The sequence below is a fragment of the Rousettus aegyptiacus genome, unplaced genomic scaffold (assembly GCF_014176215.1).
Source record: "Rousettus aegyptiacus isolate mRouAeg1 unplaced genomic scaffold, mRouAeg1.p scaffold_m13_p_9, whole genome shotgun sequence".
Classification (NCBI taxonomy): Eukaryota; Metazoa; Chordata; class Mammalia; order Chiroptera; family Pteropodidae; genus Rousettus; species Rousettus aegyptiacus.
Window position 1 is genome coordinate 30,060,368 of NW_023416312.1, and position 19,382 is coordinate 30,079,749.

Here is a 19,382-nt window from a genome sequence, read left to right on the forward strand (position 1 = left end):
CTTTTCTTTTCAGTCAGGCGTTTGACCCCTCTGTTATCTTGGCATTAGCTAGAGTGCCCTCTCAGTGATGCTCAACAATAGTGTCTGCTTTGAAGAATTATTCAGTGTCTAAAGTGATTCAGTATAGTATCACTGAGGTGTGTGACGAAATTTTCATTCTACAGTTAAAACCTGCCTTCTAAATTCTGTCAGTTAACTATTGCTGTGTATTAGCCACTTCAAAAGTTAGTGTCTCAAAATCATAATTATTTATTTCATTCTGTGAGTTGACTATTTGAGCTGGGTTCAGCTGAGTGGTTCTGCTGTTCTTACTTGGTCTCCCTTATGCCTGTGATCAGCTACAGGTCAGTAGGAAGCTCTGCTTCTGAAGTTGGTTGGTTGTCAACTGGAGCAGTGGTAGGGATATGACCACTGGGGTAGGCTATACATCTCTTATCCTGCAGCAGGCTAGCCCAGGCTGGTTTTCATGGTATTTGGGCAGGTTTCTAAGACTGAGTAGAAGCAGCAAGGCCTCTTGAGGCTAGGCTCATAACTAGCACATTGTCCCCTCTGCTGCATTCTCTTGCCCTAAGCAAGTCACAAAGTCAGTCCAGATTCGAGGAGTGGGAAGGAGCTTCAAAGTCACCTTGAAAGGGCTTAAAGAAAGGGTGGAGAATTGGAGCTATTTTTTTCTATCATACAAATACAGATTACTCTTCTTAAAGACTTCAGTTACTCCTGTAACATTTAAAAACTTGTGTGTTTTATATGTTCAGAGTTAAAGACTGATCAGAAACAAATAGGAAAGGATTAACATTATTCACAAGTCAGGGCCTTGATAACAGTCCTTTTGTAAATTGTTTGGGGAACTTGGATGCTTGAATACCTGAATTTGCCTCATGTTTTAAGTTAAAGTCATTAATTCTGGCTCCTTGCACCTAAATGCTGTGAAGAACATAAATGAAGGTTTAAAACATAGCTGCAGATTATTTTATACTGCTCTCAAGAGGGCCTATGTCTCTTTCCAGTTAAATCTGGGTGGACTCGTGACTGCTTCAACCAGTACAATAGAATTTGTGACTTCTGAAGCTACGTCATAAAAGGCAATGCAGCTTCTGCTTTTTTCATTAGAACATTCATGCTGGGACCCCTGAGCTGCAGTGTAAGAAGGCTGACTACCTTAAGGTCACCTGTGGTGGAGAGGCCTCTTGTGGGCACTCTGGAAATGGTCTCTGTTAAATTCAGTCATCCCTGTCAAAGGTGCCAGATAAATGAAGAAGGAAAGAAGCCTCCAGATGATTCCAGCTGCTCTTCCCAGCTGAGGTCCCAGACATCTTAAAGTAGGAAAAAAAGCCATTCCCGCTGTGCTTTATCTGAATTCCTGACTCGCAGAATTCTGAGATGATAAAATGGTGGTTACTTTATGTCTATATTTTGCAGTGGTTTGTTATACAGCAGTTCATACTTGATACAACATAAATGAATGGGCATGGCTATATTCCAATAAAACTATTTATGGAACACTGAAATAAGAATTTTACATAGTTTTACATATCACAAAATATTATTATTCTTTTAATTTTTTCAATGATTTATAATGTAAAAGCCATTCTTAGCTCATAGGCTATATCAAAAACAAGCAATGAGCTAGAATGGGCCTAGGGGCCATAATTTGCTGACCCCAGATCCAAAAAATTATGTTGTACAAGTAAAATTTAAATCTAAGGACTTGTAGTCAAGATGGCTCTGATTTCATACTTTAAACTCACATCTCCTTTCTATACAAAGTGATAATGATTAAAATTTAAAAAATAAACACTCGTAATCAAGGAAAAATAAATCTCTGGACCACAAACAAATCAAACGGTAAATGGAGATTGATAGTCATGGGCCCCTAGTTACTGACATGTTACTGTACTATAGATCCAGAAAAAGGTTGAGATGGCCAGGAATTGTATTTCCATAGGTAATGAGGAAATGCACCCCGACTGTGTAAAGTCAAGGATTGCCCATGAAAAGAAACAGAACATGATGTTATTTCTATTCAGAGTGGCAGGCAGGAGAGCAGAAGGAGACTCAGGGCCAGACACAAATGTGTTATTGGCTTACTGTCTAAATCTGAATTTTTCTCCCTGTTTTGGTGAGATGGGACTGAAAACCCTGGGAGGAAGCAGTTCTCAATGGAGACAGTGAATGAAGGAAAGGAATGAATTTTCTCCGAGGTTAGCCTGCAAACTAAAATTTCAAAGTGAAGGTAATTGTCTAAATTATCAACAAGCAAATATATTTATCCCCAATGCAAATCATTTTAGAATGACTTTAAAGCTTGAGATTTCAAAGAGATAAAGGACGAGTAACATCCATTACACTTTTTTTTTTTTAAATCTAGTGCATACTTGGTAGGAACTCATTCGAGTTGGAGATTTTAAATATAATATCAGTGGTTACAAAATGGTTTAAGTTAGTGATGGTTCTATACACAGGCCCTTCTGAGAGCATACTGCTGTTGGGATTGTTAAGGTGTGGCTGAATCAGACAAGGGGTCTTTCTGGAAGAGTGGTATGTTTGCTAAGGCTTATCAGGATGAATTTATATGTTTTCAAAGTGAGGAAATGAGAAGAAGGCTTTCCAAGCAGAAGGATGGTTTGATTATGTAAAGCATAAGAGTGAGAAACAGCATGGGATTAGGAACTACAGAGGTTCAGCATTGTTAGAGTGTAAAACCAGGAAGAGTGTGGTGAAGGGTAAAGCTACACAAGTAGATGTAGCTCAGTTGTAGAGGACTTTGATGAGGACCTTAATAAAGATCTAGGAGCAAAGGGATGACACTGAGTTCTCATCAATGAAGGGACACAGTCCAATTTGTGTTTCAGGTAAGTTTCTGGCAATTGGGTAGAGGGTAACAGGATCAAGAGTCCTAAGACCAGTTAGGAAGCTGCTGTTGTAGTCTCAGTTTCAAGGTTAGGTCCCAAACTAGGAAAATGAAGGCTAAAATGAGATAGGACTATTGATTTAGAAAATGATTTCAGAGGTTACCTTGGCAGGATTTGATAACTGATTGGATGTTCCTGGGTGACAAAGGAAAGAGTTAAGAGATTTTTCTAGATTTTATGACTGCCAACTGAAACTAATAGAAAGGAGGAAGAGCCAGTGGAGAAAGAGAAGATAGTGCCCTTGGTGTTGATCATCCTCCAGGTTGATATATCTGGTTGGCAGAGGGTTTAGGATTCATACTCTGCCCCACTCTCTTCCTTTCTATTCTGAGAGCCATGAACATGTGTAGTGTAGTAGGGTACTTGGAAACACTATCACTTACGAGATGGTTAGAGGAGTAAAAGCATATTAGGGAGCAACACAGGGAACCCAGAAGAAACCTTTGGAAACCAAAGCAATTGTTTCAAGAGGGACAGGTGTGGGAATGATCAGCATGTCAAGTGCAGTGTACAGGTACTTAGAGATGAGGGCTGGTAAATATGCACAAACTGGTGACTTTTTCCAAAACTCTGGTAAAAGCCAATTGAGGAGCGACTCAGACCAAGAAATGGAAGACAGACCATAGACTACTTTTTGAGGAGTTTGTGAGAGAAGGAAAAGAATTAAATGAGGTATTAAATAGAGAAAAGTGATGTAGAGTCAAGAGATAGTTTCAGGATAAAGGTAGGGAGAGATTTGAACCTGTTCACAGGTACAAATCTAGTATAAAGTCAGAATAAGGAAGTTAAGGCAGATTTTTTCTGTTCATAGAAAATTATTTCTTTGTTTAGAGCTGTCTAAAAATTGGAATAGATTGCCTTGTTAGATAATGAGCTCCCTGTTACTGTCAAGTAGAGATTAGATGTTTTCTGGTCAGTTGTGTCAAAAGATACATCACTGAGTGTCTTTGGGCATTTTAGTGTCTATTCAGTTCTCAACAGTTTGCCCAAAGTTTTAAGCGTTGTAAACAAATGAGTTATTCTGTGGACCTGTTTCACCTGGCAGCTCTCCATAGATTCATCAAATCAATGGGCCAAGTTAATTTAAGTGCCTTTGATCTTGAAGGATGAAATAAAACTGTAGATTCTCAGATAAGAAAATATTGTGGCTTAGTGTCCAGAAAAGTTTCATCACTGTGACAATCAACCATGGTTGAGGCTCACAGGTATTTTTGAAGAATTAGTCACTTTCTACACACAACGAGTCTTTATTTCTAATTTTTGAGAGTTTTGTTTTTTATCTGTCCATTTTTATAAAACACAGTTACCTGGAATAATTAAAATAGCACTGAGATGATAGGAGAAATGGATAGAGAAAGATCTGTTTCCTTTGTGATTCATATTTCTATGTGGGTGCTTTTAGTTTACATAGAAGTTTGGTTTTCTTGTGCCAAGAGGGGACAAGTTTCCATTTGTGCTCTCTAGCCCTCACCTTAGATCTTCTAGAGATCCCTACGGTTAGCATTTAATACAGTTCAGGGGTAACTTTCTGCTGTTTTGTCTCAAATGACTACTTGTCTGTATCCAAACCTGGCTTCCTGAGGTACTGAAGTGAGAAATGACTGAACTCAACTAATTCTCAGAAAGCCACATTTTAGTCAGTACTTTCCAACTTTCTCACCATTTTTTTACAGAACTAACAAGTGGTATAACTAATTAATTAGAATTTTATTCCTTTTCAAGTTATACATCTTAAATTCTGTTCAACCTTTTAAAAATGCTAATAAGTAGTAAAATAACTAAAACTCAGGAAAGCTAGAAAATGCAGTTATACTGGAAAAACAGCTCCCCACCCCCACAGAAAAACCAGGAGCACCAGGTATGATGAATATTTACCTTTTAAGGAAAAATAGCTACATACTTGTTACCAAATGACTTTCCTTCTTATGGCCCACAGATAGGGAGTCAGCTTCCCAGTTACCCAGGCCTGTAAGTTTTACCTATTTCTTTGCCTGTTTGTTTCCTTGATCTGGGAGAGTGCAGTAAGTGAACATCTCACAAGTCCCTAGATTCATTTATTTTGTTTCTCAATTTAATACTTTCCAGATATGTTAAGACATGAATAAAATGCCCTTTTTATTATACAATTTTTAAACAGTTAATTGTTTTGGAGATAATTTTGTTCAATTTTGAAATAGGGTATTTTGAGATAATATGTCTAAATTTAGAGAGGAGTTGCAAAACTAGTACAGAGAGCAAACTTCCTGTTCCAGTTAAGACGGAGTAGACATATTTTACTCTTTTCCAATTAAATGTAATGCTATAGGTAGCTTAAAAGTGAGTGGAAAAGATATACCATACAACTGCCAATTAAAAGAAAGCTGGAGTGGCTGTACTAATATTAGATAAATTAAACATAAGAACAAAGAAAATTACCAGACAAAGAGGAGCCCAGCATAGTGATTCAAAGAGTTAGTCCACCTAAAAGACACAGCAATCTTAAATATGTATGCACCAAATAACAGAGCTTCAAAGTACATGAAGTAAAACTCATAAATGAATTGAGAAATAAACAAATCCACAATTATAGTTGGGAACTTCAGTGCCCCTCTTTCAGTAATTGATAGAACCAGTAGACAGAAAATCAGTAAGGATATAGAAGAAATACCACCACCAGTCGACCATGTCTAATTAACATGGAATGTTCCACTGGACAACAGCATAATATATTTACTTTTCAAGTACTCATATAGCATTCGCCAAGATAGACTATATTCCAGGTAATAAAACAAACCTCAACAAATATAAAATAATTTAAATCATATAGAGTATATTCTCTGACCATAACGGAATCAAACCAGAAATCAAAAACATACTACAGAAAAATCTCCAACACTTAGAAATTAAGCAGCACAGTTCTCATTAATCCATGGATCAAGCAGGAAGTCTCAAGGGAAATTAAAAAAAAGTACATGCCTTGAATGAAAATGAAAATTCAGCACATCAAAACTTGTAGGATGTAGCTAAATCAGTGCTGAGTGGGAAATTTATAGCACTAAATGCTTATATGAGGAATAGATGAAAGGTCTCAAATGAATAATCAAAGCTTTCACCTCAAGAAAATAGAAAAAAAAGATAAAATAAATACAGAACAAGCTGGAGGAAGGAAATAATAAAAGAGAAGTTACTATAATTGAAAACAAAAACAAAAGAGAAAAATAATCCAAAAGCTGGTTCTTTGAAAAGAGAGATTCTAAATTAATTGATAATGAGTACAGTTTGGGCATTGGGATTTTTACAAGCTCCCCAGATGATTCCAATGTATAATGGGGACTGAGAACTTCTGGGGAGGCCAGATACATTTCTCGGGGTTGAACTTATGTTGGTATCTATGACCCAGCACCTTACATTTGTCCTGAGTAGCCATTTCATTTTTCCTTGCTTTTTGTTGTCCTCAAAGTCAGTACTCTTTCCTCTTATATATTAACTTCTGTGTCTGATTGCTCCTTTGCCACGGGTATGGTTTGAACAGAGGTGAGCATTTAAACCAACCCCCCTCCAGTTCACACCCACACCATCTTGATTGATTTTGGGATTAACTCTGAAATCCTCCTCTGATTGGTTTGTCACACATCATTGGTTACCAATTTTAGGCTGTGATCACCCAAGCCATAGTGACAGTGTGTCTAGTGCACCAGGTCCAGTGACCCTTGCTTGGAGGGAGCCGAAGGAAGGGCTTGATTTCTGAGTTCTGATGGCCAGTGAAGTGCCTGCCCACTGGTAGCACAGTAGTAACAGTTGGCGTGCGGTGGATTTGAACTTGCTCAGTAAGTTTGGGATTGTTTCTGGAAACCATATATGTGAGGCTTACATGCCTGTTATTGTTACTAAAACCTAGAATAAAAGTTACTTTTTCTCCTAATAAATGCTGATGATCATTTTAAATCAGGTAAATGTTATCGTAAATGTATTCGGGGTACATGTGAATAAATATTTCAGTGTGGAAGCAGCAGATAAGAAATCATTATTTTAAAAATTTGAGTTTCTACCTGGAGAAAGGATTATGTGTTTTATACTAAAAGCTGTTCTTGTTGATTTAATTTATTCTTAAGAGGTCTTATTTGAAAATTGTAGTTTATCTTAAAAGGATTTGTGTTTTCTATATATCTCTTCTTTTAAACATTTTATTTTATTATTAGTTTCAAGTATACATATATCTCTTTTTTATTTTTAAGATGCCAAGCCTACTTTTCTGGATAGTTGAAATTGTTGAATATATGTACATAAATTTAAAATAAAATGTACTGTTGATTTTTAAAAAGTTATTGGAACTGGGACCTTTTCCCTTAAAAGGCATAGAACAGATTTTAATTTAGAAAGGGCTGGGCCCATTAAAATATGTTGAGATAAAATCACAGAATAGGCCACCCAGGCTGAAATCTTCCAGTGAGGTCTGTATCAGCCAAATAGTGGGTTGAGAGATTGGGAAGGAAGGAGTGGTGTGAGGAGAGTGATAATTCAATTGTATGCTTCCAATTTCCAATATTTTTGTCATTAAAAGAAAAGTTTTTTACAGTTTAAACCAGAGGTTGTCAGGCTGTGGCCTATGAGCCAAATCTAGCCTGCCACCTGTTTCTGTATGGCCATCAAGCTAAGAATGGTTTTTACATTTTTAAATGGTTGAAAAGCGAAGTGTAATAGTTCATGACATGTACAATTTATATGAAATTCAAATTTCAGTATAATAAAATTATATTGGAACAGAGCCATGCTCATTTGTTTATGTACTGTTTATGGCTGCTTTCATGCCAAAATAGCAGTTTTGAATAATTACAAGAGACCATATGACCCACAAAGCCAAAAATATTTGCTAACTGTCTGTTACAGAAAAAGTTTGCTGACCCTGGTTTAAATTGACTTCCCAATCTGGCCTTCCCACGTAAGATGATTTCTCCTCAGGCAGTTTGGAATTCCCAAATAATTTGTTAACAAGTTTGTATATTAAAGGGAGTAAGCCTGCTTCCTGGCAACAGCAATAACTGTGGTTGACATAGAAAAATATTAGTCTGAGCAGCAGGAACGTACCTAGGTAAATTTTTTTCTTCTCTTTTCTTAAATGCTTTTTGAGGGCTTTGGAGAAGAGTTGACCTTTGTACTCCTCATCACAGGAAAGACTGAAGAGTCACATGATATGTCTTATTTTTTAAAACAAGCTTTAAAATGACTGAGATGAAGATATTCTTTTAGAAAGTACAGAAAAGTTTATCTACTCCAACTTGTGATCTCTCTTCTTTTTTAAAGACAAAGATTGGTTGGGGGCGAGGAGAAGCAGTAAAATATGTACAATATGTTCTTTTGCTTCTGATTATTTTTTGTTTACTCAGTCTCTAGATATTTATTTGTGGCTTCAGTCACCAGATTACTGAAATGTGGTAAAGACGAAAGGTACTTGAAGTGAACAGTCTTGAAGGGAAGTTTTGTTTCCACAATATCGAAGCAGTGATAGGTTGAATTGTTTTGTAGAGAGGGGTGAATTCTGAATTAAAGTATAGGTAGTGGACTTAGTGGACTCAGTGGTCTCAAGTGTGGAGAGAGTTAGTATTGTTTACCCCAAACTAGTGGTAATAAGCTCAAGAAATATATTTCTAGTATTCATGATTTCTGGGAGGTTTTTTGCCCACATGGCAGGAACTGACCATTAAGGGTATAAGAAGTGTGCTACTCTGATGTGACCAGTGGACTAACTCAAACATCTGTTTCTGTTAATGAATCTGAGGGATATTTTTCTGAAAGCTTGAGAACTGGATTTTAAGATGCTTCTTTACTTAAGGATTACTTCCAAATACCATCATGGATTTATCCTCCCTGATTTTTATCTCAGTCCTTCTTGAACCTGTTTACATTTTCATTCTGTTCCACTTCTTGAGTTGATGAGTTCTCTAAGTTCCCTAAGTATTGCTCAAAGTCCTGCTTTCTTTTTGATAAAATTGCCTTTGGGTTTCAGGGAGTGCCCCTTTGTTACTTTAACTCTGAGATTGAGTGAGTAAACTCAAGTCAATCATTTCTATACTCTTGATTCTTATCAATTTCTGCTTCATTCTTTTAGAGCAAGATTTCTCAACATTGGCAGTATTAATATTTTGAGCCAGATAAATCTGGCCCAAATGCACAAACTATCCTGTACATTATGGGATGTATACCAGCCTTCCTGGCCTCTACCCCCTAGATGCCAGTAACACACTACTTCCCAGTTGTGAGAACCAAAAATGTCTCCAGATATTGCTACATGTCTCCTGTGAACAAAGTTGCCTTCAGTTGGAAACCATTGCTTGAAATATTTGTCTTTTTCAAACTGAAAAATTTTGTGCTTTGGAAGCTATCTTTATAATATGGAAGCTTCTCGATCCAATTGATTGTATTGGATTTTTTTAGCTCTGGTGAATGCCCTTCTTGAATGACAATGATAGCTACTTTTATTTGTGGGTGGTGTGGAGGACAGTTACCTCAAAATCTTACTAGTATTTTTTTTCTAATTATAAATGTCCTGTTGTGAAAAAAAATGGAGAATGTTTTTATCACCCAGAGATCCATCACTTTGATGTTACTAATGTAACTCATGTTAGTAAATTGGTTTATGTCCTTCATCTATTTTCTATATATTTTATTTCACAGATGTAATCTTGCTATAAAATTAATTTATACTGCTTTTTCCACCTAACATTTTAACATAAATGTTTTCCAGTATACCATGTTTAAATGATTGAAATATGATGATGATAATAATAATAATATAATTCAATTATTTTGCTTGTTTGATAGGTGGGTTTCATTTATTTTTATTGTGGAGTTCTAATAGACATTTTTTGTTCATAAATCATTTTCTGTTTTGGATTTATTTTCTAAGATGAATGTTAGAAGAATTCCTGGGTCAAAGGGTGTAAATATATTTAAAGAAGAGCCTTAAATTATGTTTAAGCTGCTGTATGGCCCCCCAGAGATCAGTGAATATGGGCTCTTCACTAACCATGAGTTTCCGAAGTATGTCTCATGGACGCATAGAAGGAAAGGAAAGGGCTGTGCTGAAATTAATCACTTTTCCTTGCCTGCCTGCTCTTCTGTTGGAGTATTAATGGCAAGTCAGGTAGCCACCAAAACACAAATTTAGATTCCAGTCCCAAATAATCCCCTTAGATTGACTTCCAGACAGCTCCCGGGAATTTCACTGAAGGAAGGCATTTACTTTATACATTTTTATTTTGCCTGGCGTATAGTCACTGTTAAAATAAATCAGCCTGCTGTTAATCATTTTAGTTGAGGTTACAGTAGGAATAAGGTCTGAAAACTGCCATCAAATAACTGTTCTCAAGGGTGCAAGATGAGGGCTTGTGCACATTTAATTTCTTCCAAAACAAAGGAATACTCATTGTGGGAGGTAAGGAAGAAAAGAATGCCTTTATAAAGTTTGTACCCTAGAGAACTAGTAAATAACCAGCTGCATTATATATCCAAATGTAAGACATCAGGCACATCATGAAGTTACTCCAAGGTTGCACTGTACTTACTTACGGTTTTGCTTAACAAAAAAATATTTATTCTAAAGTACTTTTTAAAATGTACCACTTAATGAAGGTTCATATGTTGTCTTGAGTAGGGGTGCCTAGAAGCAGAACCTGAGACAGTATCTGAATGTGCATGATTTATTGAGGGAGTGCTCTCAGGAGAAACCTATAGGGGAGCAAGGACACAAGGCTAGGGAAGAAGGAGCTATAGTAAGGATATGGTCTTAGCAAAGTCTAGCCTTTGCCTGTTTTGGTTGGGAGGGGGCATGTAGAACAAATTATTGGCTCCTGGTAGGTAGCCCTTGGGAGAGAGACAGTGAATATAATTTTCCTGACAGGACTCCAGCTCTTGGGGTGGGGGACACCTGTGAGCCATTAGCATCCAAAAGGCAGTAGTAGCTGGGAGATGAGTATGCTAGCTTGGTAAATGGGACCTAGGTGGGGCACCACATTGCCTATTACTGTTTTGCATGTTTACTTTGTGCAGGATGCTGTGCTAAGACATGGAGGTAAGAGGTGAATGTGACATAGTTCTTTCTTTCAGGAAGTTTATGGTCTAGTGGCAGGGCTGACCACATAGAGAGTATTTATAGTACAACATGTATAGAGACTTGGGTAGAAAGCAGAAAAGTGCATGATTGTATGAGAGAGTTATCTAGGGAGGTTCACTGAAAAGATTTCACAGATTGGTAGGACCAGACTGAGGGAAAATGGCCTGGCCAGGGTAAACAGGGAAGGAACTGTAGACAGAGGGAAGAGCCCTTTGCCAAAGCCAGCAAGTATGAAACAAGATGATGTATTCATGGAATCACATAGAGCAGAGTGTGTGAAGGGGGTAGCTGATGAGGCGTGGTAGATTGGAGCCATAATACTGTGGGCCTTCCATGCATAGGAGGCTGGGCTTAGAAAAGGCAACATTCCTGCTGTCACCCTGCCAGTAGGCCTCAGGGCTCAGGGTCAACTTGCAGCACCCATTCCTAATATACCTGCCACTGTGCCCTCTGGTGGCCATGTGGCTCCAAACGTGTCGCTTAAACATTTCTGAGACCTATTTCCTCATCCGTAAAATGACTGGTAATGATGATGTTTATGGGACTGTTATTGTGATTAGAAATAATAAAGACAGATCTAAACATTTATCATCATAGGATCATTCGGCTGATATTTACTGTTTTTTGTCTTTCTCTTACAGTAATTAAAACAGCAATGTTGTCACAGAACTGTACAGACAGACCAATCAGTGGACTATAACAGCCCAGACTCCGAAATTTACTTGCTTTATTTTCTTTTCTAAGAATCATTAGGAACCCAGTTTTTTGTGTTACTGGTGTTAGATAATATGTTTCCTAAGCTCTTTACTGATAGTACAAGATTACTTTTTCCATTTATAATAAAAAATGATTGTTACTATAATAGTTTTAAAAACACCAAATTTTGTAGATTCTTAAAAATTTGCATCTCCCTCAGTCATGAACAGTTTAAAAATGGAGATACTATTTTAGCCAAAGTTCAAAAGTCCAGAACTTCAGATGAGGAGTATCTTTTATCTATCTTACCAGAAGTCTTGGTTCTACTGAAACTTTCAAGGAAGTAAGAAGAGGGGGTCTATGCGCAGTTGGCTTTCTTCACTGAGAGTTTTTAGAGAATAAAAGTATTTCTTCTATAGTATTTGCTGCCTTCAATTCCAGTTTGAGCTATCCACATAGAGGTTATGTTCAGTGGACAAAAATTTTTCTGTTGCTTCTCTTCTTTGCCTAAAATTTTCTCATTGATAAAATATTATTTTACATGTTGTACCATGTAAAATTACTTTGTTCCTTTTTGATTGCTGAGTAGTATTCCATGGTATGGATAGACCACAGATTCTTTAGCCATTCACCTGTTGAAAGACACCTGAGTTGTTTCTAGTTTGGGCTATTATGAATAAAGCTGCTATAAACATTTGTGTACCGATTTTTGTTTGAATGTAAACTTTCACTTCTCTGGGATAAACATACAATTGTAGTTGCATGTTTAATTTTTAAAGAAATAGCCAAATTGTTTTCTAGAATTGTACCATTTTACATTCCCACCCACAATGTATGAGTGATATAGTTTCTTCACATCTTCTCTACCATTTGAGTTTTCACTATTATTTCAGCCATTGTGGTTTTAATTTGCATTTTCCTAATGGCTAATCATGTTGAACATCTTTTCATGTATTTTTTTGCCATTGTATTGCTTTTTGATGAAATGTCTGTTCAGGTCTTTTTGCCCATTCTTAATTGAATCATTTGTTTCCTTACTATTGAGTTTTGAGAGTTCTTTACATGTTCTGGATACAAATCCATTGTTGGATAGGTGGTTTGTAAATATTTTGTCTCATTCTGTAGCTTTTAAAAAATATATCAACAGAGTCTTTTGCAAAGTATGTTTTTTATTTTGATGAAGGTGAATTTTTCTTTGACAAATCATGCTTTTGGTATCAAGTCTAAGAATTCTTTGCTTAGCCCTAGATCCTGAAGATTTTCTGCTATCTTTTCTAAAAGTTTTATAGTTTTACATTTACGTATGTGATCTATTATGAGTTAAATTTTGTATAAGGTGTGATACTTAGGCTGAGGTTCATTGGTTTTTTTTTACTATTGCTCTAGTACCGTTTGTCGAAAAAGCTATCTTTCCTCCATTGAATTACTTTTCTTCCTTTGTTAAAACTGTTGGGCATCTTTGTGTGAAGTATATTCACTTTTTAAAATTAAAATTATTGGAGTGACATTGGTTAATAAAATAATATAGGTTTCAAGTGTACTCACTTTTAATAATGCAAAAATATATTAGGTTATGGTAAGCAGAATATCAGGCCCTCAAGATGTCTATACCATAATCCCTGGGACCTGTGAATATGTTAGGTTACATGGCAAAAGAGAATTAGGGATGCTAATTAGCTGAAGTGAGTCCAGTGTAATCGCAAGGGTCCTTAAAAATGGAAGGAGGGAGGCATAAGGGTAAGAATGAGATGTGATGATAGAAGCAGGGTCAGAGAGATACAGTGTTGCTGGATTTGAAGATTGAAGATGATGGCCAGGATCCAAGGAGTATGAGTGGCCTCTAGAAGATCAAAAGGCAAGAAAATGGATTCTTTCCTAGACCCTTCAGAAAGGAACACAGCCTTGCTGACATCTTGATTTTAGCCCAGTAATACCCGTATCAGACTTCCGCCCCACTTAACTGTCATATAATAAATTTGTGTAGTTTTAAGCCACTGAATTTGTGATAACTTGTTACTGCAACAGTAGAATACTAATAAATAGATGTTTTAGGAAAGCTCCCATTGACAATAGGAATTTAGATGTTCAGGCACATCATTTATCTGGAAAGTTTGCATAGATGGAACATCCTGATGCTATCAGACAAATGAAGTTCTATGCAAGGTAAATTTGTACACTCAGTAGGGACAATTAGCAAATATATATTACTTTTTGTTTAAATTTCTACATTGTAACTTTAAATTACATATTAATTTTTGAGAAGTTTTGTTATTGTTTTTGTTTGCATTTCATAAGAGTGTTTGAATATTTTAAGTTTTACACCAAGGAGCCAAATGCAGCCCCCCAAAATTTATATGATGGGACATTAACATTTATTTAAAGAAATATTCTTCATTTTGCAATATATACAAATATCGAATCATTATGTCATACACCTAAAACTAATATAGTGTTATATGTCAATTATATCTCAATTAAAAAAAAGAAATATTCGATTGACTTTACCAATAGGACAAATATAACTTTGATTAATGATTTACATACTTGTGCTAATCCTATTAGTTTTTAAAATAGCTATATTGAGATATAATTTACATACCATATAGTTTGCCCATTTAAAGTACAATTCTATGATTCTTATTATAGTCACTATGTGCGAACATTACTACAGAATACTTTGAATATCATATCTCACTGCCTTCTGACTTCCATTGTTTCTGATGAGAAGTTAGCTATTAATCTTATTTGGGTTCCTTTATAAGTGAGGAGTCATTTTTCCCTTGCTGCTTCGAAGATTTTCTCCTTCTCTGGCTTTCAGCGATTTTACCATAACGTACCTGTAGATATTTTTTTTCCAAGCAAGCAAGAGTTAAAGTTTATTTCAAACTTCCCCACAAGGGTGCTGATCTTCTAAGAAACAAACCCAATGAGAAAATTCCTTTGGGAGAAGGAGGTTTTACTGGGGTGGGGGTCAGGGGACAAAGGTATGCAGATAAAGTTGTTAGATTAGATACAAGAAAAATATGGCTGGTTAAAGTTCATTAGGCTCATGACCTAAGACAGATGGTCAGCTAATAAGGTTAAAGTCTTTCTTTCCAAAAGAGGCTGTTAATCAGATCAAACAACAAAGTTATTTTCCACTTAGTTGATCAGGGTTATTTATTATCAGTGCAATAGCATATGATTTCACCTTTTTCTCAGGTTTGAGAATTTTTTTTTCTGTTTCTAACATCTGGATTCCAAGTCTTGTCAATAATGTTGTTTCTCCTTATAGTCTTTCCAGTTCCACTCACTTCTATACTGTCAAGGTTCTCCTCCAAACCCTTACCTCAGCCCCTCTGAACAAATAGTGAGCCTTTACTATGCCCCAGGCACTATGCCAGGGAGTGATGATAAAATGGTGAAAATAAAGGCGCCTGTTCTTATCATTCTTGGTCTAGTGGAGAAGACATTGAGTAATTTTCTCCTGATGGATGTGTTGTGGATAGAGCATAGGGGTAGGGATCCCTGTGTGGTTTGAAGTGGCTAAGCTGAAACTTGAAGGACAAGAAGTGAGGCAAATGGGGGAGGAGGCAGCACAGACCTGTAGATCTCTTCGCAGGTGGTGGTAGTAGTAGTAATATAAACTATTTGGAGTTTGTAGAGTTTCCTGGATGTGCAAATTGGGAAGTTTTTAGCCATTACGTTCTGCCTTTCTCTCCATCTGGTACTCCCACTACATATATGTCGGTGCACTAAATGGTGTCCCACATTTCTGTGAAGCTTTGTTCATTTTTCATCTTTTTTCCTCTCTGTTCTTTTGCTTGCATAATCTATATTGATCTATTTCAAGTTTGCTAATTCATTCTTCTGTCAATTAAAATCTACTGTTGAACCCCTTTAGTGAATTTTTCATTTGCTATTTTCTCTTTCAGTGTCAGAATTATCATTTGGTTCTTTTTTTATACTTTCACTTTTATATCCTTGCATTCCTTCTTTTTTAAATTGTATTAAATTTATTGGGGTGACATTAGTTAATAAAATTATATAGGTTTCAAGTGTACAATTCAATAATACATTATCTGTATATTGCATTGTGCGTTCACAACCCAGAGTCAAATTTCCTTCTATCATCGTATATGTTACCCCCTTAACCCTTATTTACCTCCCCTCTCCCCACTTTCCCTCTGGTAACCAACATACTGTTGTCTGTGTCTATGAATTTGTTTGTCTTGTTCGTTGTCGTTTTCAGTTTTATACTCCATATGAGTGAAATTGTATGATTTCTTGAGTTTTTCACTTAGCGTGATATTCTCAAGATCCATCCATATTGTCACAAATAGCAGTATTTCATCTTTTCTTATGGATGAATAATATTCCAGTGTATATACACATACCACATCTTCTTTATTCAACCGTGTATTGAAGGATACTTCGGTTGTTATCATGTCTTGACCACCATGAATGTTGCTACAATGAACATAGGGGTACATATATCTTTGAGGATAAATGTTTTCAAATTTTTTGAGTAGATACCCAGAAGAGGGAGTGCTGGGTCCTATGGTAATTCTACTCTTAATTTTTTAAGGAACCTCCATACTGTTTTCCACAGTGGCTGTACCAATTTACATTTCCACAAGCAGTGTATAAGGGTTTCTTTTTCCCCACAACCTCTCCAACACTTGTCTAGTTGATAGTAGCCATTCTAAAAAGTGTGAGATGGTATCTCATTGTGGTTTTGATTTGTTTTTCCCTAATAGCTAATGAAGTTGAACATCTTCTCATATGTCTGTTGGCCATTTGTATGTCTTGGGGGAAGTGTCTCTTCAGGTCCTCTGCCCATGTTTTAATTAGATTGGTTTTTTTGTTGTTGTTGTTATTGTTCAGTTACATGAGTTCTGTATATATTTTGGATATTAACCCTTTATTGGAGGTGTTGTTTGCAAATGTCTTCTTCCATTTGATTGGTTACCTTTTTGTTGATGGTTTCTTTTGCTGTACAGAACCTTTTTAATTTGATATAGTTCCATTCATTTATTTTTGCTTTTATTTCCCTTGCTTTTGATTTCAAATTCATAAAATCCTAAGACCAAAGTCCATAAATTTAGTATCTATGTTTTCTCTTATGTATTTTTTTGTTTCAGGTCTTATATTTAGGTCTTTGATTCATTTCAAATTAATTTTGGTGTGTGGTGATATAATAGTCTAGTTTTATTCTTTCGCAAGTGACTTTCTAATTATCCCAGCACCATTTATTGAAGAGGCTTTCTTTTCTTCATTGTGTGTTTTTGACACCTTTGTTGAAAATTATTTGCCCATATATATATGGGCTTTTTTTGAATTCTCAGTTCTGTTCCATTGGTCTGTGTGTCTGTTTTTCTGATAGTACCATACTGTTTTGATTATTATCACTGTATTTTAATTTAAAGTCAAGGAGTGTGATACCTCTGGCCTTGTTCTTTTTTTCTCAGTATTGCTTTAGCTTTTTGGGGTCTTTTGTGGTTCCATACAAATCTGATGATTTTTTGTTCTATTTCTTTAAAAAATGACATTGGGATTTTGATGTAGATTGCATTTAATCTGTATATTGCTTTGGGTATTAAGGTCATTTTAACTATATTGATTCTTCCAATCCATGAACATAAAATATCTTTCCATTTCTTTGTGTCATCTTCAATTTCTTTTAATAATGTCTTGTAGTTTTCATTGTATAGGTCCTTCACAGCCTTTGTTAAGTTTATTCCTAGGTATTTTATTCTTTTTGTTGCAATTGCAAAAGTTTTTTTTAATTTATTTTTCTGAAATTTCACTGTTAGTATATAGGAACACAATGGATTTTTGTACCCTTTTCTTCTTTAATCATGGTTTTCTCTGAACATATTTATACAGCTAATTTGAAGTCTTTGTCTATTCTGATATCTGGTTGCTCTCAAAGCAGTTTCTGTCCCTTTTTTGCTAATTTATAGGTCTATTATAGTTTATAGGTTTATTTCTTTGTCCCTTTTTTTTTTTGAAAACTGGACATTTTAGATAATATAATGTAGCAACTCTGGGTACTGGCACCCCAAAACCTGGGGTCTTTATTGCTATTTACTTGTTTTCTTTAGTGACTGGATGGATTATTTTATCGAAGTCTATTTATTCCCTCCTTTTTCCCTGCAGTGAGAAGTCTTGATGTTGCTTTTTAGGGATGCAGTCTTTGGTATGCCCGCAGTCACCCTGGAATGATAGTAGTTTTGGCAGGGCTCTTTTGTCTCTTTCCTGACCACACCCGGCTATTAAGCTCTACTGTTTGCTGGCTGATTGCAATAGTTGTTTTTAATAATGCCCTGGGGCATTAATTGCTCCATAAACCGATCTAATCAAATTAGAGCTCCTTTAAAGTGATAGTTCTCAAGATTAGTATCGGAGATTTCTTCTGCTGTCTCTTTCCCTGGTTCTCTCCAGCATGCTAGCCAACCTAGGCATGAAGCACTTCTCTACACTCTGTTGCAAATGAAGTCAATTCCATCGGGCGAGATTTGGACCTCTCTTCTGCTAGGCAGAATCTCTGCTAGGCACAGCTCTAGCACAGGGTGTGAGGACAGTGATGTGCTTCCATCTGAGTGACAGCCCTAGGTCTCCTAGATTTGCCTCTCCTGATGTAGAACCCCCATTCCATGAGCTGGGACCAAAGAAATTGGGGCCTCAGTGTTCTTGGTAGCAGCAAACCTCCACCCAAGAAGTGGGAGCCACCTGGAAGAAGGGAGCTCCCGCCATTAATTCACACTTGTCTGGAACTTAGCCTCAGCTACAGGTAGCTGGGAGCAGGATAAGAAACAATGGTGCCCTGTCCCTCTCAGGAAGAAGCCTTGTAGCTGGGAGCTGGGGGAAAGGGAGCTCTGTTTTCCACTGCACCAGTCTGGTGTGACATCTATTCTGGGAGGGGGGATGGAGGGAGTGGGTCTAGGTCCAAATACTGCAGACTTACTTTACTTACTGAGTTTTAGTAGATTTCCTTTAATAAATGCTTCTTAATTTGCTGTATGCCCTTAGGACCATTTCCAGAAATTTTAAATGAGTGATTTTTTTTTGTTTCTTTTTTTAATTTTTCACCAGTTTTACTGGAGAGTGGGTCCATGTAGCTCTTCACATTCTCATGCCAGGAGTAGAACTCTTTTAGCTTTTTAAGATGAAATTTTGTTTTTGTCACTCTTAATTGTTCACAGTGACTTTGTGCTTGGATTTCTATCTCCTTGGTAATTTGTGAGTGGCTTGGAGACAGAAGCTCTGACCTTTACCCCTTGTGGAATCAAGATTGCCCCTAATAGCAATTTCTATCCTGTGGCACTTAACAGAGCGTCAGTTACTGACTATATCACTGACTTTTCTAGTTTGTTTTCATCACTTCTTTTGTGACTTGAAGTATCTAACTGTGTCTTCCTTTTTTTCCTACACTCTAGTGCTGGTGTATTCCCAGAAAAGTGGTGCCTCTCTTTTACCTGTCATTGGCCATACACACACAAAAGAAGGACACTTGAACCATTTAAAGTTTTAGTCAAAAGCATTATGTATTTCGACACTATAGGAGCTTTTTATAACATTTCTTGCAGTGTATATATAGATATAATTTTAAATTTGATTAATTGTTTTGGAGATGGAGACAAGGATAAAGTGAGAAAGAGGGAGAAAGGGCAGGCAGAAAAGAAGTGCAGTTGTGCTCTTAA

General features: G+C 36.4%; 1 protein-coding gene across 6 annotated transcripts in view; it reads left to right on the plus strand.

The window, feature by feature from the left end:
* The window catches only part of JADE3 (jade family PHD finger 3), a 136,511-nt gene that overhangs the window by 52,079 nt on the left and 65,050 nt on the right, over positions 1-19,382 (plus strand). The window lies entirely within an intron of this gene.